Raw genomic sequence first — 10,160 nt, forward strand, 5'->3', positions numbered from 1 at the left:
CTTCAACCTTAGATGGGACCTGTGAGTGGAAAATTCCTGGAATGTCTAGGTTTTGGGAGTGAAGTCCAGTTTGTTCACATAGACAGCCTGAGGGAAGACATTATGCTGATCACCACCTTTCCATGTGTCAGTCATTGCAGTAGGCAGCAGGACCATTTCCCCCACAGGCTGAAATTTAACACCCTTGATGTGTCATCAACTTATAAACCTTTTGCAACATTGTGAGTTTTGGCATTAAAAAGCAGTTGTCTCTGCTGCCCAAGCTGTTTAAGGTTCAGGAAGGGCACATCTTTTATTTTTTATTTTTTATTTTTTTATTTTATTTTTTTAATTAAAAAAATATATATTTTATTGATTTTTTTTTACACAGAGGAAGGGAGAGAGATAGAGAGCTAGAAACATCGATGAGAGAGAAACATCGACCAGCTGCCTCTTGCACACCCCCTACCGGGGATGTGCCCACAACCAAGGTACATGCCCTTGACAGGAATCGAACCGACGCTCTACCGCTGAGCCAAACCGGTTTCGGCAGGAAGGGCACATCTTTTAAAACAAATGCTTAAAGAAGCTCACTACAGACTGATTCAAATATCTTTCAGTATAATGATTATTGCTTGTCTCATTTTTGTTTCTTATAAGTTTATTTCCAGTAGGACATGAACTCACTCATCTAGGGGAAATGGTGAACAGCATAGACTGATTAACAAGAACAGACCCAGAGATAAGGAGCCATGGGTCAGACTGTTGGACCTCAAAGGGAGGGTGGGGATAAAAGGGAGAGATCAACCAAAGGACTTGTGTGCATACATATGAGCCTAATCAGTGGTCAAGGACAATAGGGGGATAGGGGCATGAAAGGGAGTGTGGGGATTGGAATGGGGGGTTGAGGACAAATATGTGATACCTTAATCAATAATTAATTTAATTAATTAATTAAAAAAAAGAAAGTAACACAAGCCCTAACCCAGTGGTTCAGTTGTCTGGAGCATTGTCCTATATACCAAAGGTCATGGTTTTGATTCCCAGGTTAGGGCACATATCCAGGTTGTGGATTTGATCCTCAATTGGGACTACCAGTTGATGTTTCTCTCTCACATCAATGTTTCTTTCTCTCTCTCTCTCTCTCTCCTTTCCTCTTTCTCTAAAAGTATTGGAAACATATCCTTGGGTGAGGATTAAAAAAATAAAAGAAAGTAGCACAGTAACACAATAGAAAGCAGAAGGGGAAATTATTCACAACCCAAATGCTCTGAGAAAATGATTATTCTTATGACACACCCATTGGGCATCCCGTTGGGCCATTGTATTCTGGCTTTCTGTTAGGTCCCTGTTTGGGCTCCAGATGTTGAAGGTTTTAGCTCTCAAGACTTTCTGTGTTGCCTTTGAAACCTGGCCTGTCTGTAGCTGAAACTCTGTCTTCGCTCAATTCAGAAAGTCTGGGAGCTTTGCTCTCTCCCATCAGGCCTGCTGGAGGGCTGCCTGGGATAAAAGGTAGATTTGTCCTGTGTTCCATTGTTCCAGCACATGCTTGTTTGTTGGTATAATTGATTGTGCTATTGTTTGCAACCATCTTCCTCTCGGTGAGGTATTATGCATTTGCATCCTGTGCCATGTGATTTCCAGGAGTGATTCCAGTGAGAGGAATACATATTTTTTCCAGGAGTTATTCCACTAGGTGGAAATATTGTCAGACTTGGCTATGTGACTTACTTTGGCCAATGGAATGTAAGTGGACATGATTTATGCTATGTCCAAGGAGAAGCTTTCCATGAGATTGCATAGTTTGGCTTTCCTGCCTTCTGCCATAAGCTTCTCATGTCCCAGATGGTGGCTGCTCCTGCAGGCTGAGTTTTAGAGTGAGAAGACATGTGGAGCAGAGCTGAGCAGAGATACAACTGAGTTGCAAATCTGAGTGCAGGAAAGAAGTCTTATTGTTGTAAGTCACTGCGATTTTTGAAGTCGTTTGTTATAGCAAAATACTGACTAATACTTTGGTTCTCTGGGTAAGCTAGGAATCATTCGTTTTCTGGGACAAACATTCCTCATTGGAGGTATTTAAACTACTTCCAGATCCCTTCCCCAACTGAGGCATAGCATCTCTGCTTTCACTGATAGGATTCAAAATTGGCATGCACTTTCGTCATGTCTATGAAAAGCAATATAACATGGTGATTGAGTCAGAGCCCTAGCACCCCAAGTTCCACTCTATCGCTCATCTGTGTGTGACCTTAGGCCATTTCCTTAACCACTTTGCTCCTTATTTCTCTCATTTTGGTAAAAAGACTAGAACCTATTTTAAAGTTTTCATGGGAAGAATAAATGCAGTGAAAGGTATCTATGAAGTTTAATGTTTTTGCACTTTTACCCACTGACTATCGGTTTAGGCTGTTACTCACTGACTATCGGTCTAGGCTGAGAGAAATAAAGAACTTTTGGAGCTGGAAGCTCCTGTTACCCGTCTCTCATCTCTTCTGGTTTCTGATTGACTTTATTATCTCTTCTTGAAGATGAGCTTTCTCTATGACTCAAGAGGTGAAGGGCTTCTTTGCTGTCTCTATTTATACAATCCAGGGAAGAACTCTGATGGTCCCGACTTGGGTCATGTTTCCATCCCTAAATCAATCTCTCTGTCCATGGGATATTCCAGGGAGCTGTGCCTAGATTCACATACCTTTGGCCAGGAGTGGAGACAGGGTTCACTGCCAAAACCAGGTGGAAGGGATACAAGACAGTAGCACCATAACCAAAGTTAGCACCAAGACCAACAGGTGATTATCACTTGGATGTGGTGTGTGGTAGTTGTTGGCAGCATGAAAAACACAAGGTCTTGGCAGCTCTGTTTATCTTGAGGAAATTTTTTAACATCTATAAATCTTGGTTTCCTTCTATAAAAATGGGGATAATAATTACTCTTTCACAGGTTTGTCATGATTAAAAGAAAAAACATGAAAGCATCTGAAAGATGATTAAAAAAAATACTAATTACTATCCCCCAAGTTCTGTTATACTTGCATTGGGACTAGGACAATGCATTCCCTCCTTTCTTTGGTGTCCCCATTTCTCACTTGACAACAAGAAGCACAGCTCTCAGTGGAGCCATGTGCCCCTATCAATTGCTCTCTGCATTTGCTCTCTAGAAGCAAGCCACATGGGCTAGCTGATTATCAGAGGGTAGTAGTGTCATGAGAACAAGACTGGAATATACAAAAGAATTTGGGTGCTAACAAGACTGGAATATACAAAAGAATTTGGGTGCCTGAAACACTTTCACTTACTGCATGAGCAAATCTTTACTTACTTAGCGTAACAAACCCCTCTGAGAATTGGATTTAAACTTTGGACACTCTTGTGTTCAAGATGCGCCATCCCACATACAATTTCAGGAGGTTCACAAGGCTCCAGGAAGCTCAGCCGTGGGACCCTGGTTCACAGCCCCGACCCCAGTTAGGGAATCCGGCCAAGGAAACTCTGCAACCTGGATGGTGCTTGGATGGGCACTGCCAACATTTTCTCCACTACCCTTCTTTGTCCAGGCACCCATGTCTGACCAAACCTCCTTGTGGCAGACCCTTTCTATGTCAGGTCTTAGAGCCCAGGCACAATGTGTACCTTCAATGAGTCTTTGTTCAGTTAGGTTGCAGTCAAGTCTTGCCAGCCACAGGGCCATTCTGTCTCCAAGTTGATCCTATACTTTTATCTTGGTGCATGGCATATGGGATTTAAAGTTTTTTGTTTTTTGTTTTTTTCTCCAGGAGTATTCTTACTTCAATGTTCTTTAAGGATATCAGGATTTTATTTTATTTTATTTTATTTTATTTATTTATTTATTTATTTATTTTTGCTTGCCATAGATGGAAAATCCATGTTCAAAATGGCTTAGGCAAAAAGTGGGAATGGCTTACACAACTGAAAAATTTGAGTCTTGTCTGACTTCTGGCACAGCTGTACGAGGAGCTCAAATGTCACCATGGGAACTTGGTTTCATTCTTTGCACAAACTCTGTCTTTCTTTGTTTGAGGCCCATTTCCAGGCAGTATTTTCCTCATAGTAGCAGCATGGCTGCCCATGGTTCCAGGCTCGCATTTTATTAACTCTCAGTAATGTAAACAAGCCCACAACAGACCAGCTTCCCATGGGAAAAAAAGCAAGCCTAAGACTATCTCCTTTCCCATCTCCCACCAGAATGTACTCACTCATTCATCCTATTCTGTTCGAGATGGTGTGGCAGATAGAAGGAATGGATTGAGACATGACTTGCAGAATAAATGCAAAACAGTAAAATATGTGCTTAGTACAACTGGGGAATTGGTGAAATGGGAGCTCAGAAGAAGAATGGCAAATTTCTGCCTGTGAGGGTCAGCAAAGGCCTCCCAGAATAGGGCGTATTTGAGCTTGGTCTTAAAGCATAAGAACAAGTTTTCTAGGTAGAGATGAGGGTGAGGACATTCAGAGCAGAGGAAAAGCATGCAGGAAAAGGCATGGAGGCTCAAAGAAACAAAGACTGTCCAGGAATCAGTGCAGAATTTCATGCAGCTAGAGGAAGGAGCTTGGGTAGGATGTTGAGAGAGAAGAAGAAATGGGGCAGAAGAACTTTATCATGATAAAGAACCTGGGTTTTTCAGAGAGGCAAGAGGTAGGGTATTGAAGAGATTCAAGCTGCTGACATAGCCAGATGTAAGATTTTAGGAAGAACTTCCTATAACTTGGAAGATAGGTTGGAGGAGAAAGGCCTAGAGGCAGGAGGCATCTTCCTAGAGGTAACTTCCTCCAAAGAAATCAAGTTGGTATATACTATAAAAAGGAGAAATGGATGCCATGTGACCCCCCCAAATGACAAATGTCCACTTATAACCCCACAGCTCATTTTCCCTCCTGAGACTCAGTTTGCTGCTGGGAGGCTAAGAGAGTTACTTCATCTAAAGCTCTGGCAGCCTCCATCTGCACCGAAGCAATTGCCTTTTAAGTGTTCATTATTATTTTATACCAATAATCCAAAGCAGTTCTTTAGGCCATGGGCACAGGGCCCGACTATTTCATAGGAAACATTTCAGAAAAGAGCCATTTCCCCAAGCACTTGGTTACTTCATGACTCAGGGCATAAGGAACTTTGATGACATAAATCATTCCTGCCCAGGTGTGGTTGGAGTGGAGTTGGCCAGCGCCTGGAGCCATCAATGGCACTCCCTATTAAGCAGCTCCCTCATAAATGGAGAAATTCAGATTTATATTGAGCCTCCACCAGGTGCCAGGAGCACACTGCATGCTCCCGCTGCAACCTTGAGGCACCTCACACACGTTTGTTTTATTTAATTCTCACCCCGATCATGAGATGTAGATGGCATTTTCTCCATCTTAAAAACAAGAAATATGGGAGACTTTCCAAAGGACACGGGTTGGAGAGTGGCAGAGCTAACCTGACAACCTGAGCCTGTTGGCCTGCCAGTCAGGGGGACAGATTCTGGGAGGCTGACTTGGACCAGGAAGAGTGTGTGTGTGTGTGTGTGTGTGTGTCCATGTGGGCATCCAGCCGCCTGGAGGGACCTGGAGGGGACATCAGTGGAAGGTTCCAGAGCACCAGGGGTCTAGTTCTCTCCTGGATGAAGGGAGCCTGGTCTCTGGCCATAGATCCCAGGGTGCGCCTGGGATTCACTCAGGAAACGGGCTGATCTCCTGGAGAAGGCAGTCCCCTCAATCTGAAGGGATTCCGCCTTCTTCAGGGGAGCCAGAGTGGACGAAACCAACAACTCCCGAAACCAAGCCGACAACTCCCGCGCGCGGAGGAGGGAGCAGTAGCGGGATCCTCCTGAGTCCGCGCCTCTAACCCTGGCAGCGACTGTCTCAACAGTAGCTTTGGCAGCAAACAGATCGACCCAAGAAAAGTAGGTCAGCATGCTGCCAGGCTTTTTCCTTGGCCAGGCTGGCTGCTGGCTTCTCCCTGTGCCCTGGGGCCCTCCCCGTCTCTTCGGGCCCTTCCTCCACTCCCTCTCCGTCCTTTCCCCAGTTCTTTCCTCTTCTAGGCTCCTCCTCCCTTAGCGCTGCCTCCCAAGTCTGGTCTCCCCCAGCGTCCCCTTCCCTCATCACTCCTTTGTCAGGTCCCCTCCTCCTTTCTCTCTGTTCTCTCTATCCTTGGCTCCCTCCCCTCCTTCCTCTCTCCTTTAACGTCTTGGCACAGTCGATTCTGGTGTATTTAATGATACAACCCATCTATTGTCTTTTTAAAGAGACAAAGTGCTTGCTTTTAAAGAGATCAAAGGTGGAGAAAAGTTCGCAGGATAAAAGACAAAAAATCCCACCACTCAGAAATAACTATTGTACACACCTGGCTGAGCACTGCCCCCAGAGTATTTTTGTTGGGTACTACTGTGTTATGTATATGTATCCAGGTAGAGGGGAGCTATACATATGAACTGTAAAAATGAGATGCTGTTTTTTATTAAAAAGTACTCAATTTAATAACTTACTTTTATTTGAATTCAATACAAGACATTATAATGAAATGGAAAGAATTGTTGAATTTTAAATAAGTGTGTCTTTACCAGGAGATACAATAAAATATTCCTTTAAGAAGAGAGGAAAGAAGGGGGAGGAATGGGGAAGGAAGGGAGAATGAGAACTAAGATTTTTTTAAAAGCTACATGTTTCAGTTTTTAGCTAGTATATTTTTTCCTTCCTCCCCCATAATTAACTCTTGCTAAGAAAGATGAGAACATTAACATTTATGCATTTTCTCCTATCACTTCTTGGTTTCCTGATTTTTAAAAGTTACACAATGATTATTTTTAATTTTTCCAGGTATATAACATTCACATTTAGTTATGGAAATATATTTCCCATCATTCTTTATTGTTGATTCTATATTTAAATAAACTCTATGTTCATCACCAACCCCTTTTCCATTTCTTTTACGTTCCTGAATTATTTATTTAAGGTCATCTCTCAATTGTCTGGATTTCATTTTGAAGTCATTGTTTTAAGAATGACTTACAGTTCCTGTATTGCTTGGACAATATTATGGGTTGAGTATAATATTCTTAAGATACACTTTCTTTTATTTAGAACTTTGTAAACATTATTCCAGTGTCTTCTGGCATTGTTTAAAGATAGCTATATATATTTTTTCTTCCTTGTAGGCAATTTATTTTTGTTCCTGGATATTGGAAGAATACTTGATCTATATCATCCCAGCTTAACTGGGATATATTTGGTATTAAGCATTATGAATAAAATTTTCTTGCAGTGGATTCTGTGCCTTTTACTGTAGAGTTGAAAAGTCATTCCAGTTTTTATTTCAGGAAAATTATTTGTATTATATTTTTAAGTATATCTTCTTAAATCTTTGTTGGATTATCAATTTAAGAAATCAAATATCCATATGTTGGATAATTTTTGTCTTCCATATCTTCTAACAGTGTTAAGAAGTTTGTCATTTTACTTGCATTGCAAGCCTTTCATTTTAATAATTCAGTTTCAGATTTATTTACTAATTAATTGTTTTGGTCCTCAATTTGTTTCCTTAGTTCTTCAGTCTCCATTTAGAAAATCTCACACTGTTGTTGTATTATCTTGTTCAGAGCTCCTGTTTTATTGAGATCCATATTCTTATTTGTTGCTGTACAGCATGAAGTAGTTATAAGGGATTTTCTTCTCTTTTTGGGGTCATGCTTTCTTTTTGCTTGAGTTCTTTGTTTTACATTTTCTTCTTTCTTTCCTACATCCTTCCATCCCTTTCCCTCCTTCCATTCCTTTACCTCCCTCTATCCCTTTCCCTTCCCTCCCTCCATCCGTCCTTTCCTTCCTACCTGTTCCCCCCCTCCCCCTCGAGTCTGTATAGTTTCTATGACATTTCTTTTCATCTTGCTTATGTGGGACAGCTCTGAGCAGACATTCTACTTGCAATTAAGTAGTATAAATTACTTTTTAATTTTCTTTCTATCCTATCTGAAACCAGATTGTTTCCTCTACAAGCTATATATTGAGGGCTAGATATTTTGTGTTCCATCCACTCATCTGAACATGGGATAGTGATGCATGGAGGGAGAAAGATCAGCCAGCAAAAATACTTTGTTAGAATTGCCTGGGCTCTATTCTCTCCTCTAAATGATGCCAAACATCCTGGTTCAATGTTCACTCTACTTGGAGGAGGGGATGTATACCCATTTTTTGGGAGGTTGGGATATCCTAGTGTTTTATTTTCCAATTCAGCATGTAGGTTGGAGCCTGCCTTTCTATCTAATCATTCTTCTCTATTGTTTCCTTCCTCTACTTCTTCCCAGAAGCCCTTTCCCCTAGTTCTATATCAAAAGATAAAAAAAGTAAGCATTGGGGGATTAAGTCAAACTTCTCTAGATTTTGTTGATTTGTAGTTATAACTAATGGAGGATAAGGGTAGCTTGAGAGCCATGTCATGTTATACCTTTTGCTTTGCTCATTTTTTCTTTCCTTAATTGATCTCTCATTAGTTTATACTTTTGATTACATTTTTCTGTTAGTTTAACTATTTTGCTTATTGTGGTAGATGTTAGGGCTGGAAAATTTGAGATGTAATTTCAATCACCATCTTCACTCTATTAACCTGGAATTTCCATGGTGTCCATGACACTCAGTTGGCTAAGTTCCATCATTTTGATTTTTTAAAAAAAGTTCTCACTGGTCCTTGTCTATATTTATTCATTAGATACTTCATTCACTCATTCAACAAACATTTATGTTCAAGACACTGTGATAATTATACTATTTCTTTACTGTTGCTTCCAAATTGCATATAGTATATGTCCCATATCAAATTTATCCAAACAGTTTAACTGAATTGAGATTATTGTCACATCATGTAATGGAATGGAAAGATGGAAAATTAAAGAAACTTTTTTAAGTTGTTAAAAGGTAGCTTGGGTGAATAAATTAAGTTATAAACAAATTCTTTCAATTTTAAAAACATTTACAGCTCTGGCCGGGTGGCTCAGTTGATTGGAACTTCGTCTTGTGCACCAAAAAGGTTGTGGGTTCTATACTGGTTGGAGTGAGTACGGGAGGCAACTGATCAATGTTTCTCTCTCCTCTCTCTCTCTCTCTCTCTCTCTCTCTCTCTCTCTCTCTCTCTCTCTCATCAATAAACATATCCTTGTATGAGGATTAAAAACACACACATTTCCAGTAAGGGTTACTTTAAAACCGGTACACACACACACACACACACACACACACTGAAATTGTTTAAAACATTGTCATCAGCCTTTTTCTTTCAACTTCCTGTTGAAACATTACATTAGTCTTTGCTATTTCCTGGCAATTGAACATTTTGTTTATGTGGTATACTATAATTTAGAAACTGTTTTTAACTTTACATTTGTTATTTACCTCAATTTACAAATGAAGGAACCAAAGTGTAGAAGGTATGATTTTCCTATGTAGCTCGGAAGAAAGAGGAAACAGAAGAGAAATGGAAATTCAACACAACCCCTACACATGTTTTCTAAATACTAGTATTATTTGCTCCTGCTATCTTGAAGTATATGGGATGTTTTTGTTAATTGGGAATAAAATTTAGTTCTTGCTTATGGTGAAAAATTATTGTACATATAATTTTGTAACTTTTTCTTAACCTATTACTACACTGTGAGCATTTTAAATTCTCTGCAGTGTTCCAGATGTTATTTGTAGTGGATATGTCACAATGCTCTTCTCTAGTATTAGACAGTATTAGTTTCTAGTTCTTATTTTCCTGTAGTAGTTGAGAAATTAATAAACATATTTGTGACATATACCGGTAGCTTTTTGCTTTTGTTGAATTTTTTTTTTCCTTGGGATAAGTTTCCAAGAATGAAATTATTGGGAATGTTTTATAACATATGTTGCTTTTCAAAGAGGTCATCTTAATTTATAATGACACCCATAATGAATGAGTTTCTATTGTAGTTGCACTCCAACTTGGCCCATATTACCTATTGTTTATTTTGTGAAATTTTGCCAAATTGGATTTTGCAGAGATAAGTCTTTGAACCCTGAAGGCCAGCAGCAGTCCTCTATTCCGAATGCACTACATCAGTATTCCAAGGATTTTCAGTTGATTAAGATAGATGTACTCAGATGAAATGCCTAAAATAAGTCTTTAAAATGTTAAAAATAGGCAAAATAGCAAACAGCATTTAAAAGGAAGCAAAAAC

This window comes from Pipistrellus kuhlii, unplaced genomic scaffold (genome assembly GCF_014108245.1).
Source record: "Pipistrellus kuhlii isolate mPipKuh1 unplaced genomic scaffold, mPipKuh1.p scaffold_m20_p_17, whole genome shotgun sequence".
Classification (NCBI taxonomy): Eukaryota; Metazoa; Chordata; class Mammalia; order Chiroptera; family Vespertilionidae; genus Pipistrellus; species Pipistrellus kuhlii.